The sequence below is a fragment of the Pseudorca crassidens genome, chromosome 14 (genome assembly GCF_039906515.1).
Source record: "Pseudorca crassidens isolate mPseCra1 chromosome 14, mPseCra1.hap1, whole genome shotgun sequence".
In the NCBI taxonomy this organism is placed as follows: Eukaryota; Metazoa; Chordata; class Mammalia; order Artiodactyla; family Delphinidae; genus Pseudorca; species Pseudorca crassidens.
In genome coordinates this window covers 61,657,125-61,670,559 of record NC_090309.1, presented here as the reverse complement: position 1 = coordinate 61,670,559, position 13,435 = coordinate 61,657,125, and the positions used below count along the sequence as shown (strand labels likewise).

Sequence of the window (13,435 nt, the reverse complement as noted above, 5' to 3'; positions counted from 1 at the left end):
ATTAATGAGGACAAATTAAAAATCCTTATCAGGATGCAGAATCGTAGAACTTTTTCAGTGGAAAAGACCCTGGAAATCTGTTTTCACCAACTCCTTCACCCTCCTGCTGGCAGAAGCTGAGGCGCAGAGTGAGGAAGCAGCTCACCACAAGCTCTGGGGCCACGTGGGGGAAAAGCCAAGACCCAGGCCCACAAATCACCTACTCAAAGCTCCCGTGAGATCGAGCTGAATCTCAGTAAAATCATCCATAACACTTGGGGTTGCTTCTCAAAATAAAACCCCAGCTTTCAGTTTGTCTTGGCCATTTGCTTTTTCTCATAGGTCCGTGTAATTGGTTTTACAGAATTTAGAGCAAACACCAAAGAACTGCTGGTAGTATCAAAAGGTTGGTATGGTCAAGCATCTCTCTCTCTCGTCTCTCTCTGATGGAATGTGAATTGGTTCAGCCACTATGGAGAACAGTATGGAGGTTCCTTAAAAAACTACAAATAGAACTACCATAGGACCCAGCAATCCCACTACTGGGCATATACCCTGAGAAAACCAGAATTCAAAAAGAGTCATGTACCAAAATGTTCATTGCAGCTCTATTTACAATAGCCCGGAAATGGAAACAACCTAAGTGCCCATCATCGGATGAATGGATAAAGAAGATGTGGCACATATATACAATGGAATATTACTCAGCCATAAAAAGAAACGAAATTGAGCTATTTGTAATGAGGTGGGTAGACCTAGAGTCTGTCATACAGAGTGAAGTAAGTCAGAAAGAGAAAGACAAATACCGTATGCTAACACATATATATGGAATTTAAGAGAAAAAAATGTCATGAAGAACCTAGGGGTAAGACAGGAATAAAGACACAGACCTACTGGAGAATGGACTTGAGGATATGGGGAGGGGGAAGGGTGAGCTGTGACAGGGCGAGAGAGATGCATGGACATATATACACTAACAAACATAAGGTAGATAGCTAGTGGGAAGCAGCCGCATGGCACAGGGATATCGTCTCGGTGCTTTGTGACCGCCTGGAGGGGTGGGATAGGGAGGGTGGGAGGGAGGGAGATGCAAGAGGGAAGAGATATGGGAACATATGTATATGTATAACTGATTCACTTTGCTATAAAGCAGAAACTAACACACCATCATAAAGCAATTATACCCCAATAAAGATGTTAAAAATAAATAAATAAAATAAAATAAAAGAACTATGTTCTATGTTCAGAATTCCTCAAATGACACCATTGTAATAAAGACAAGGATTATTACTTTCACCGATGACTGCATTAACATGTAGTTATAGAACTGGCCAATTTATTTGGGTTAGTAGATTCCAACTACAGAATATCATAAAGTACACGATAAAATATAAAATAGTGTGGTTAATTCTTCAAAAGCCATACCAGTTTTTTTGACTATGATCCCTTCCTTGGAGGCTAAATGAATATTATCCCTTCCTGAGAAGCCAGGCATTCATTCCTACAGTGCTGCCACTGCTAAGAACTACTTTGGACTTCTTTGAAGGACCTCCCTTCACGACCATATCCCCAGAACTAGAAAATCTTCATCTTTTTAGGAAAAATCTGATATTTAGAAAAGACGAAATGTCATTTGCTATAAGCAGATCAGTGGTTGCCTGGAACAGAGTAGGTGGGGACATGGGATGGGAGGAATGGAATACAAGAGGCACAAGGAAACTTTTGGGGGTGACGGGTGTGTTTATTGTCTTAATTGTAGTAATGGTTTCATGAATGTATACACATGTCAAAACTCATCAAAATGTACCCTTAAATATGAGCAGTTTACTGTATGTCAACTACATCTCGATAAAGCTGTTTTTAAAAAGTTATTTGTTACGAAGAATAATAACTAAGGTTCATCATCCTGCTAAGAAATCCCCCGTTTTATTTTTTTCTAATGAAAATATAAGAGAATACTCTTCTTGTGTGTCTTCCAGACTGACTTGAAAGCAATTCTCAATTGCAGGTTGTTCTTCGTTTAAAAAAGTTAAAGAAATTATGGTAGAATCACTGAAACAAGTGATCTGCCCCCATTACAGGACCACCCTCAGGCAGGCATGCAAGTCTTAGAACACATGTTTTTCAGCTTTGCAGGCATGCCCTGTAGTCTAAACTGGAACCCAACAACTTGGCACCTGCTTCTACTCCCTCTCCACGCGGGACAGCTCTCCGGGTCTCAAATTTCCCTGTCCGCAAGTGTATTTTTCCCTTTGCTTAGCTCATCTGGATAAAGGGTTGGGGAAGAACAAGTATCACTGATTCCACTCCCTGGGTTTGGGTTTCGGATATCCAGGAGCAGCCTTACGAGCTGGAATCCCAGAAAAGTTTCCTTGCCCCCCACCCCCACCGAATTGTCCTCGGACCAGTTTGTCGTTGTCTGGAAGTTTACCTTAGAGGATTCCTTCCTTTTGGGTAAACCATCCTATCTCCCAGAAAATAGGATCCTGGAGGGCAGGCCTGGATGGTGTGCCAAAGGGGAGAGGCTGGAGGTAGCCAGGGGGCACCGTGCGGACGTGGTGGCGTCCATGCGTGGAGGGGAGAAGAGTCCAGAGAGGGGAGACAAAGCACCACAGAGGACCTAAACTAAAGCTACTTCCCCATTCCCTTAGTCATTTATTTCTTCATTCAAAATGTGTTTATTAAGCTCCAATATCCCCACCTTAATTCTACTTCTGGACTTAGTACCAAGTGTAGCTATATAAAACAGGAATTTAGCCAAGCTGATTAGCAAGATAAAACTGCACTCAAAGGTACATCAGCAGCAAGAGAGCTGGTCTATGGATCAGCAGTCGGCCCCGCAATAACTCAGAGGGCAGCTGCTCATATGGCACCTTTAACAGCAGTTTGGAATGAAGTGAGACAGAATATTGACAGATGGAAGTTTCAGGGAAGTATTAAAAATATGAATGCAAAGCAGGTGGGGCTAATACTAAAATAGTTCATCTAAAAATAGTCTAATTCCACCCAGTGGCCAAACCCTATTAGATTTCGTGTTCACTTGGGTTCACAGTTTGTCTGTAGCCGACACTGGAAGGGAAGAGTCTCTTCTCCATGATCTTTATACTCAACCACACACCGGCCCATCCTCCAAAGCTGAGCACAAGAACCTAGAGTTTTAGAGACCAGAAAGAGCTGCCAGGAGCTGGAGAAGTTTGGAGTGGTTTAAAAGGAAAGTTAGTAAGTCTTTCAAATCTTCCATTTGATTCATCTCCCTTCAAACAAATGAAGTTAAGACCACAGCGGGATCATCTGTAAAATTCCAGAACATGTGGCATCTCCTGTGTGCCAGGCCCACATACAGCTTGATGCAAAAAAGATGTAACGGAGCGGGAAGCAAGGCCCCAGAGTGGAGAAGGTCGTATCACACTCAGCCGTAACCCAGGTCAATGGTCCTGGGAAGCAAAACCCATCCTCAAAGCTCATTCAAGAGTCTGGCAAAGGTGCAGCTGCCCAGGAAAGTCCATTGTTGATGGGAGATCACCCAGGAAAGGGCATGTGGTAGACAAGCCTCGTGGCTCGGACCCTCCACCCTTTTACAGAAACTGCCCCGTGACAAAGGGCTGGGCCCAGGGTCCCGGGTGTTAGACCACCTGCCCCTGTGCTCTTGCCATGCCTTCCACCACTGCAGCTGACTGGCAGTGGTGACTCTGCCTGGCCAGTGGCCCAGGACCTAAGGCTGGGCCACTTGGCCTCTTTCATGGCAACGACAGCAATTTGTGAAGCAGCCTCACTTGGTCGGGTATTACAATAAGGATTTCATTTTTCACCTATTGCTGTTTTCACTCCTGCTCTCTTGAATGTCCCTTTCTCCTGGCAATTTAGACGCCAAACAGGTCGTGAGTGGCCAAAGGCAAGAGGTAGTGATTAGGGAGAGAAACCATGAGGAAGCCACTGGCGGGATAGAAAGAAGCAGGCACCGAGGGCGGCCGAGTCACATGGACGAGCCTGGAATGAAGGTCGCCAAAGCCCTCTCAGGGCCCCCGGAGCCAGACAGGATCCAGAGCCACCCAATCAGCCCCTCCTCTGTGAGTCCTGACCCCAGCTGGCTGCTGCCTTGCACAATGTGAGATGCCTTTTATTGCTCTGTGTGGAGCATTACCGCTCTTACCAAAAACTTCCCCTACGTGAGTGTTCCTGCCAACAAATGAGCCACATGGCAGTTTTGCAAGAGATCCACTACCTCTGCTGAGCATAAAAGGCCAAAAGATGATGTGGTCCCCAGGAAACCAATAAGATCCCCCTGTGAAGGATGAAGACTTGACTTCATAGGGCCCTTTGCCCTTTGGGAACAAAGAGGGTGAACCCATAAGCTCTGTTTCCCTGCTAGGCACTTAATGTTTTTTTTTTTTTTCTCTAACGAATCAGTTTTTTTGAGGCAGCAGTATGGTGCCGTAGAAATAAAACTAGAGCAAGGGGTCACAAAATCTGTGCCTAATTAATTAACTGTGTGTGATTGGCCAAGCAATTTAGTCTATGTCCTAGTTTTCTCATCAGAAATACAGGGCGAATAATACCTGCCCTACCACCTTGAAGATTTTTTATGAAGATCACATAAAAATAGGCAGAAGCAGCCTTGGAAAAGCATGTGTAAGAGCTATACTATTCATGAAATGTAAATGAGGATGGGAGTTATGAGGGTGGTACCTCCCATGTCAACCAGCAATGAAGTCACTACCACCTCCCCTCTGCCAAGCCTGATATACTCAGCACTAAAGAAGCCGAAAGAGTAGTGTCCGAATGTCCCCCACAGTGAAGACTGTGGCGTCCTTCCTACATCCGCAGGTGCTATTAATTCCACAAGGGGCATTAGCAGAATTGGAATTTATCCCCCTCCACCTCCCATCTCCATTCTCTCTAGATGTCTCGATAGATGACAGATGATACATAGATGACAGATAGATAGATAGATGTCAGTCAGTCAGGATGCTTCCAGCTACAGGTAACCATATAGCCCATCTGGAAGTGGCCTAAACAATAGAAAATTTAGAAAATTCTCGTACAATTTCTCATTCCAAGGCTTCTTAATTTAGTGGCACAGGGGTTGGCTTATGTCCTCAGACTTATTGCCACAGGGCTGCACAAGGGCCACTTCAGCACCACACAGCACTTTCTCTCCCAACCACATCCAAAAGCAGGTGGGAAGATTTTTCTTAAATGTCTTTTTACTAGGGTGGAAAACTTATCCCCAATGCTCCCCTCCTCACACACACACGTCCAACACAGACCCAGCTGCAAAAGAGGCTGGAAAACATCTTCAGCCTCTCTAGTGCGATTGGGCACTGCCAGCCAGGAAGAAGTAGGAGGCAGGGGTACAAGGAGGTGGCACGGAAGAGACAGCTGTAGGATTGGCAAGAGGGTTCGGGTACAGAGGAGAAAGCTCATTCTCACTAAATGAAGCAGAAGGAATTTGTTTCAGGGTATTAATTCGCCAACAAAATCAGGCTGAAGAAGCAGATTCTGGGCTGAGCATTCAGGAAAAAGGTCTAAAGTCACCCGCAGAACTGGGCCACCAAGCAAGCTGCTGCCTGTCTGTACTCAGAAAGCCAAAGGCTCCCGGACCGCACTGCCATGGCCACAGTCAGGAAGCCATGGGTACCGCTGCCAGCTCCTTGACTACATGGTGTCTGCTGTGGACCACACCAGCTCAACAATAGGCCCACCCTGCCTCTTGACACCCACAAGGCCAGGAACTGGGCACTGAGATCTCCACCACGGCTGCTACAGAAAAACCAAGCACCTTCCCAACTGCATTTGCTGGCAGAACCTTGGCCCCATCTCAGTTCAGTGGCCCAACTTTATAAAAGAGCATCCAAGGGGGAATCAAATCACAGCAGAAATTATAGCTGAAAGAGAGGCTGGGAAACGTAGTGGTTCGCTCTCAATGCCCTGCAGTACAGGAAGGCACACCGGAAGAAAGACGGAAGATACTGAGTTCCAGCTCCACCAAATCACCCACAGCAACCGTCTGCCACACTCTTCTTCTGGCTATAGCTTCTAACTGTAATTAGGTCAGTCCATATGTTCAAGAGGAGAGGAAGAAGGAGGTCTCTTTATGATTATGGGATGTAGCACATGACAATCAGCATATCTCACTCTTCTGGCCATAGAAATTGGCTCTGTCAACTCATGACTTAGGGCTGTTCAAGCTGATCAAACCGCCAGGATTTTGCTCAAGTTCCTGGAAAAGAAGCCTGCTCTTTCCAGCTGAACATGAACTTGGAAAATCTGGAGCTGCTACATCTATCTTCCATTGCAAGAGAAAAACCTAACTGAAAATGAAGCCAGCTGAGACAAGGCAAAGCCAAAAGACAGAGAGAAGCTGGGATCTGACGACATTTTAGCCCCCAGATCCAGCCATTCCTGAAATCATCTGGGCTTTTCAGGCACATGAGTCAGTATCTTCTCTGTTTGTTTAAGTCAATTTTAGTTGCCATTTGCAAAAAAAAAAAAAGATACGGAATGTTACCAAAGACCAGCTTTGCTCATTCCTCTGAACACATAGGAGGTACGCACAGGCTTATTGAGACTAATTCCCCACGTCCTTAAGACTTAATTACTCACAGGGAAGTGAGAAAGTCCAGAGACATGGAAAGATGTGGGCAGCTGGAGCAAAGGACGCAGCAGGGACAGCTGCAGGCTTTGATGTGTTTTTTTCTCCGTTGACATAAAAACCACTCCTGCTCTGAATCCCCAGTGGGCTGGGGATTTGTTCATTTTGTTTGGAAAGGTTATGGGGGTCTTAACATTTTCCTTGGGGATCCCATTTAAAAGTAATAATAATATCAGAATACAATTTTATATTTCAAATATATGTTAAATATATACATTTAACTTTTTGCATTTTGGATGAATAAACATATTCTTTGTAATCAATCAAATAAACTAATTAGTAAGAACTTATACACTTTTCTAGTACCAAAGACATTTGCACATATGAACCGCTCAACACATTTAAGCTGATTTTTTTTAAACCATTGCCTGGATGAGGAGAGACAAGAGGCCCAAGGAATCTGACGGTCCTCAGCCTGCAGTGCATGACAGGGTAAGGGGACCCTTGAAGAGTCAGCTCATGGGGACCCTGTGATGTGCCACCAGATCCCCCTTTGGAACTGGAAAGCTGATCCCCCAGATGCTGGGGAGGTTGTCAGATGATAGGTCTCAGCTGTCAACCCTCTTTGGGGATTATCTTGGTCGAAGGTTACCGTCTCACTCAAGGTCACGCCACTTTCCCCAGGGCAGCCCATATCCAGTGACTGATTGATGCAGGAAAGAAAGGCCAGGCTCCCTGGGCGCACCTACGACAACCGAAGGGCCCGCCCAGCTCCAGAGCCCACCAGGAGCGAGGGGAGGCCTTCGCCGGGCAGGCACTCTAGTCCAGCTTCGCCTCCAGCCACTCCTGACCCCTGCCTCGCCCTCCCCTCCCCCTCCCTTCCACAGGGGTGGACCCAGTGGCACTGCCCAGTCAACATCCTGCTCTGTAATCTCCATCTGTGTCCCAGGAACCCCTGCCTCTGCAGCACTGTAGTCTAGGGCAGGAGTTTCTAGACTGTGGGATTTAACCAGCTGTAATAGGAAAGGATTCCAAACCAATTTCCATATTGCTCGATAGCATCTATTCCTGCTGCCCCCTCTCTGCCCCATCTTCTTGTGGAAATAAAATTATCCTTCGTGGTCCAGCTTCAGGGCCCACTTTCTCCACAAAAACGCCCTTCCACCCCTTTCAGCATGCGTCATCTGCTTGCATTTCCTAGTTGCTGCATGTTCAGTTTCTGCCACTGAGCCAGTTTCCTGATCTAGAAAAGGGGGACAATGATACTCCAGAGGATTAAATAAGCAAACAGATGTGCAACACCTGTTCCAGCACCTGGTCCCCTGCAAAAGCTCAACATGCCAATTTCCTCTCTCCTTCCTCCTAAATGGCCACTCTCCTCACAAAGGGGTGATTGTTCTTTCTCTGCTCTTGCAGGGAGGAGGGGAGCAGCAGGAGTCCCCTTGAGGGTGTCTGAGCCCCCACACACTGCCCTCCATGGGGGCTTGGCTATTTGCAAACAGAGGAGTGATATCATTTGTGGCTTTTTTTTGGTTGTCCCAGGTCTTAGTTGCAGCAGGCGGGCTCCTTAGTGGCGGCACGTGGGCTCCTTAGTTGTGGCATGCGAATTCTTAGCTGCAGCAAGCATGTGGGATCCAGTGGCCTGACCAGGGATCAAACCTGGGCCCCCTGCATTGGGAGTGCGGAGTCTTATCCACCTTGCCACAAGGGAAGTCCCTCATTTGTGGCTTTGAAGAGACAAAGGACTCACACAGGTACCCCTAATTGGTCATGCCACGGTCAGCTACCCCTAGAATGTCTAAATCTTTGTCTATTTTTAGGATCAGAGTTAATTTTCTTGGTGTGAGTAGCCAGGATGGGAGAGGAAGTCTAAAGTGGATGGTGTTTCACTCTTAGGCATATACACCCAAAGGAATTGAAGGCAGGGACTCGAGTAGACACTTGTGCACCAGTGTTCACAGCAGCATTATTCACAACAGCCAAAAGTTGGAAACAATCCCAGTGCCCATCAACAGATGAATAGATAAACAGACTGTGGCGTGTACACACAATGAATAGCATTCAGCCATAAAAGAGAATGAAGTTCTGACACATGCTACAACATGAATAACCTTGAAAACATTAAGCTAAGTGAAATAAGCCAGACACAAAAGGACAAATACTATATGATTCCACTTATATGAAATATCTAGAAAAGGCAAATTCATAGAGACAGAAAGGAGATTAGAGGTTACCTGGGGCTGGGGAAGAGGGCGGGAAAGAGGAGTTATTGTTTAATGGTCACAGAGTTTCGGTTTAGGATGATGAAAACATTTTGAAAATAGGGGTGACGGTTACACAGCATATGAATGTAATCAATGCCACTGAATTGTACACTTAAAAATGGTTGAAAGGGTAAATTTTATGTTATATGTTCTACCACAAATTTAAAAAGTTAATATTGTAATATATCAAAAACCATTGGATTGTACTTTAAATGGGTGAGTTGTATAATATATGAATTACATCTCAATAAAACTTTTTAAAAATAGATGATGTTTACTATAATTGTTTATTCTAAGGCAAATTCAAAGAGCTATATAAAGTCGAAGACCGAAAAAAAAAAAAAACCAAATCCATAATTGGACAAGAAATGTGAATTTTCAGGTACAGTTTCCCTCTGGACTTTCCTCTCCCTGGCACCCAGAGCCAGTCTGCAAGGCTGCCGTCTCTGGAATCTGGATTTGTTGCAGACAGTGTTCTTTCAGGATCTCTGTCATTTCAACTGGCAGCTGAAGCCCACCCCCCACAGGGTAGGGCAGGCCGGGAACAGATGCTATTGGTGTTAATCTGGCTCGTGCCTTTGGAGCAGAGAAGGGCTAATACTTGGAGAGGCTGGCTTCTGGGTATGGGTGGGGCTGGGGGTCAGGACCAGGGGAAGTGCTCGCTCCCAACAGGATTTGGAGTCTGCTGGGCTGGCTGTGGAGCATTTGCCCTGGGAGGTAAGAACGTTCATGTTTTACAGGTCCACAACACTTCTCTCGATTAACATTAGGATCCACACCAACACATCCATAACCATAGACCTCGGGTCCTGGGGCAGTCGCTTTCCTCATAGTGTTCATACCATTAAGTCAATCTAACATAAGTAATTAATTAGGGAACTCGATCAGCATCATACAGAAGCCATAACCCAGATGCCTAGAAGGGCCAAGCAGGAAACCTAGGTGAATGAAGCAAGCTGCAGGGGAATGTGGCCAACAGGCCAGGGACAGGGACCGCAGTGGGGTTAGCTGCTGGTTCCAGCCAACTGCTGCTATGGGGGGGAAAGCAGATCTTGGGTCTTCAAGAGAAGTCAGAATAAGGCTTTTAGGTGAGATTTCTTAATATTTATTTCATTGTTGATAACTATCTCAATTTCTCAAAACAAGAAAATTAAAGCCACCTTCCAGGCCTAATAATACATGCCTGTAGCCTGGATATAGCCTGTTAGTTTTTGACATCTGTTTATAATATAGTCACAGTGATCAAGAAGTGGCACTGTGCTTGTAGTAAGAAAACCAATAACTATACATGGGCCAAAGGAGAACCCAGTACTCTGAGAGGCTGCCTGCTTTAATTTACTACTGATAGATAAAAATTGTGCTGCAATGTATTTTGATTTGGGGGACATATTTAACCATCTTGCTTCAATTTCATATTGATTATCCTAACCGTGGTTATAATGAGGATGGTCAAAGGGCCCATTGGTTTGGGTTCAAGACCACATGAGGATTCTCAAGAAACCGGCATCAAGTAACCACTGGACACAGTGAGCACCCGTTGGGAATCACAGCCAGGACCACTGACCCCCTTGCCCATCCCAGGAATGCATCTTGGGGGCAGGTCAAGAGCTTCAGCTTCAGATAGATATGGTCACTTGTCTAACCTCAGAGCCACAGTTTCCTGGACTATGAAACAAGAACACCAATGCCTAAAGAGTCTTGGGAGGATTAAATGAGATGTTTACAGGTATGTAAAGCATTAGGCCTCTTCCCAGCAAATGCTGAGCCTGTCCCATCTCTCCCTACACAGCCTCACCATGCTTTGTACTTGCTTACCAGGTTTAACCTAAACACACAGCTCTCTTTGCTGCATCTACTGCAAGAATGAAGACCATTCTCAGCAATTAGACTGTCAACATTCCAGAAAATATCGACATCACTCTGAAGGGAAGCACAGCTATTGTGAAGGACCCCAGAGGAGCCCTGCAGAGGGACTTCAGTGACATAAATGTAGAACTCAGTCTCCTTGGAAAGAAAAAGAAGCAGCTCCAGGTTGACAAACAGTAGGGAACTAGAAAGGGACTGGCTATTGTTCGTACTCTGTAGCCATGAACAGAACACAATCAAGGATGCTACCCTGGGCTTTCGTTACAAGGTGAGGTCTGTGTACACTCACTTCCCCATCAACGTTATTTCCAAAATTTCTTGGGAACAAAATATCAATACATACACAGGGCTCAGATAAGGCCAGGAGTTGCCTGTTCAGTTCTCAAGGCCATAAAGATGAGTTAATTCTTGAAGGAAACAACATTGAACTTGCATAAAATTCAGCTGCATTGATTCAGCAAGCCATAGCTGTTAAAAACAAAAATACCAGAAAAATTTTGGATAGCATCTATGTGTCTGAAAAAGGAGCCGTTCAGCAGGCTGATTAATAAGATCTAAGTTGTCCAACTACAGACACAAAAAGATGCCAGATGATTCCTTAGGCCTATCTGTGATATTTTAAGATGAAAGAAAAGCCCTGTATTGAAAAATATTATCTGGATAGATAGATTTGTGCTGCCTGCCAAACCTCAGCTCCGTATTTAATGGTTGATCCTCTTCTTGAAAACAGATTCTTTTTTTTTTTTTTTTTTTTGCAGTACACGGGCCTCTCACTGTTGTGGCCTATCCCATTGCAGAGCACAGGCTCCGGATGCGCAGGCTTAGCGGCCATGGCTCACGGGGCCCAGCCGCTCCGCGGCACGTGGGATCTTCCCGGACCGGGGCATGAACCCGTGTCCCCTGCATCGGCAGGCGGACTCTCAACCACTGTGCCACCAGGGAAGCCCCAGATTCTTCTTTTAGATAAATTATATAAGGTCTCAACATAGCAATGGTTATTGGTATTCTTTGTCTTTTAACAAGGAGGACAGGGATGCATGTTGGGGCCCAACATGGACAGTTGTGGGCAAGTGGGCAAACAGGGCCATCAGGCCAGATGAAAAGGCTCAGGGGACCTTTTAATGCCCGAGAACCAAGGCTTCCATTTTGGTCTCTCAAAACTAGCCAGTCAGCCCTTTCCCCAGAAAGGACCTTCTAGCCCTTGTCCTCTAGACAAGACCTTCTAACCTCTGTCCTCTAGAGGGAAAGAAAGGAAGAAAAATAATGTCTGTTGAGCATCACTTGCTTTTCTTCTTCCTTTCAACTCCTTCCTCAAATGCATCCTTCCCCACTACGAAATGGCCATCAAATCCTGTTAATTCTTCTTTTGAAAGACCACTTCTCTCAGGCTTCCCTGGTGGCACAGTGGTTAGGAATCCACCTGCCAGTGCAGGGAACATGGGTTAGAGCCCTGGTCCAGGAAGATTCCCACGTGCCACGGAGCAACTAAGCCCGTGCGCCGCAACTACTGAGCCTGCGCGCTAGAGCCCACGAGACACACCTACTGAAGCCCGCGCTCTAGAGCCCGCGAGCCACAACTACTGAGCCTGCGCTCTAGAGCCCGCGAACTACTGAAGCCTGTGTGCCTAGAGCCCATGCTCTGCAACGAGAGAAGCCACCACAGTGAGAAGCCCACGAAGAGTAGCCCCCGCTCGCCACAACTAGAGAAAGCCCACACGCAGCAGTGAAGATCCAACTCAGCCAAAAATAAATAAATAAAAATAAAATAAATTTAAAAAAAAAGAGAGAGCCTTCTCTCCATCCCCACTTCCATGGCTCTATTTGAGCCTCATCAGAGTTTGCCTTCACTCCCTAACAACCATTCCCTACTCCTCCAGCCCACCCTCACACTGCCTGCCCTAAGTATTTTCCAGGGGACCAGAGGTTGGGGGGAGGGGAGGCTGACCCTGTCATTCCCAAGCTTAGAAGCCTTTACAGATATTCAATTCCTCTCAAGGAAAGAAAAGTTTCTTTAGCCCCACATCCCTCTCGAGCGTCATCTGTCACCTCTTATCCCCACCCCACCAGGCACGCAGCACTAAAGCCACATCGCATTTGTCATTTCCTGAGTATGCCAAGCCCAGGCACAACTACATGCCTTCATTCAGGCTGCTGCCTCTGGGCCTGGCTCATCAAGTGAATTTTTACCCCAATCCCTTAAGGCGAATGTCATTAACCCATTTCTGCAAACAAGGTGTCACGCAAGATGGGTCCCTCTTACTAGGGTCCAAGACAAATTCCATGATGTCACAGGCATGGGCTAAGGAATATGCTACCTTGGGGATAGGGTAAGTGAATCAAGCAAGGATCTACCAAATAAGTGAAAGCTAAGGTCCCTTGGATCCACCCAGCCTCCCACAGAGAGACACACAGGGGCCAGGAAGCTGCAGGGCCCACAGTGTGGGTCTGTGTGGCAACGGAGGCTCCCACCCCAACCGCCACTCTTTCTTCACATAGTACAAGTGCCAGAACAAACGACATTGGTGCCAGGCAGTCTGTATTTGCCAGCTGTCTACAGGAGTTGTCTGAAAATGCCAACTACCCAGATCTTAGGATATGAGACACCAATGTGGGGCATTAGAGACTATCCTGTCAGGAAAAGAAAAGAACCCCTGGGCCCACAGGCTTACTTGAGATGCAGCACTCCTATAGGGAGAAGGCGGGAACTCCCATCCAGTCCCAGATGGCTCAGTAT

The 13,435-nt window shown here is 46.2% G+C and overlaps 1 pseudogene; it reads left to right on the top strand.

Moving 5' to 3' along the window:
• The first annotated feature begins 10,698 nt into the window (after window positions 1–10,698).
• Window positions 10,699–11,249, top strand: LOC137205682 (large ribosomal subunit protein uL6 pseudogene; annotated as a pseudogene).
• Window positions 11,250–13,435: the final 2,186 nt, after the last annotated feature.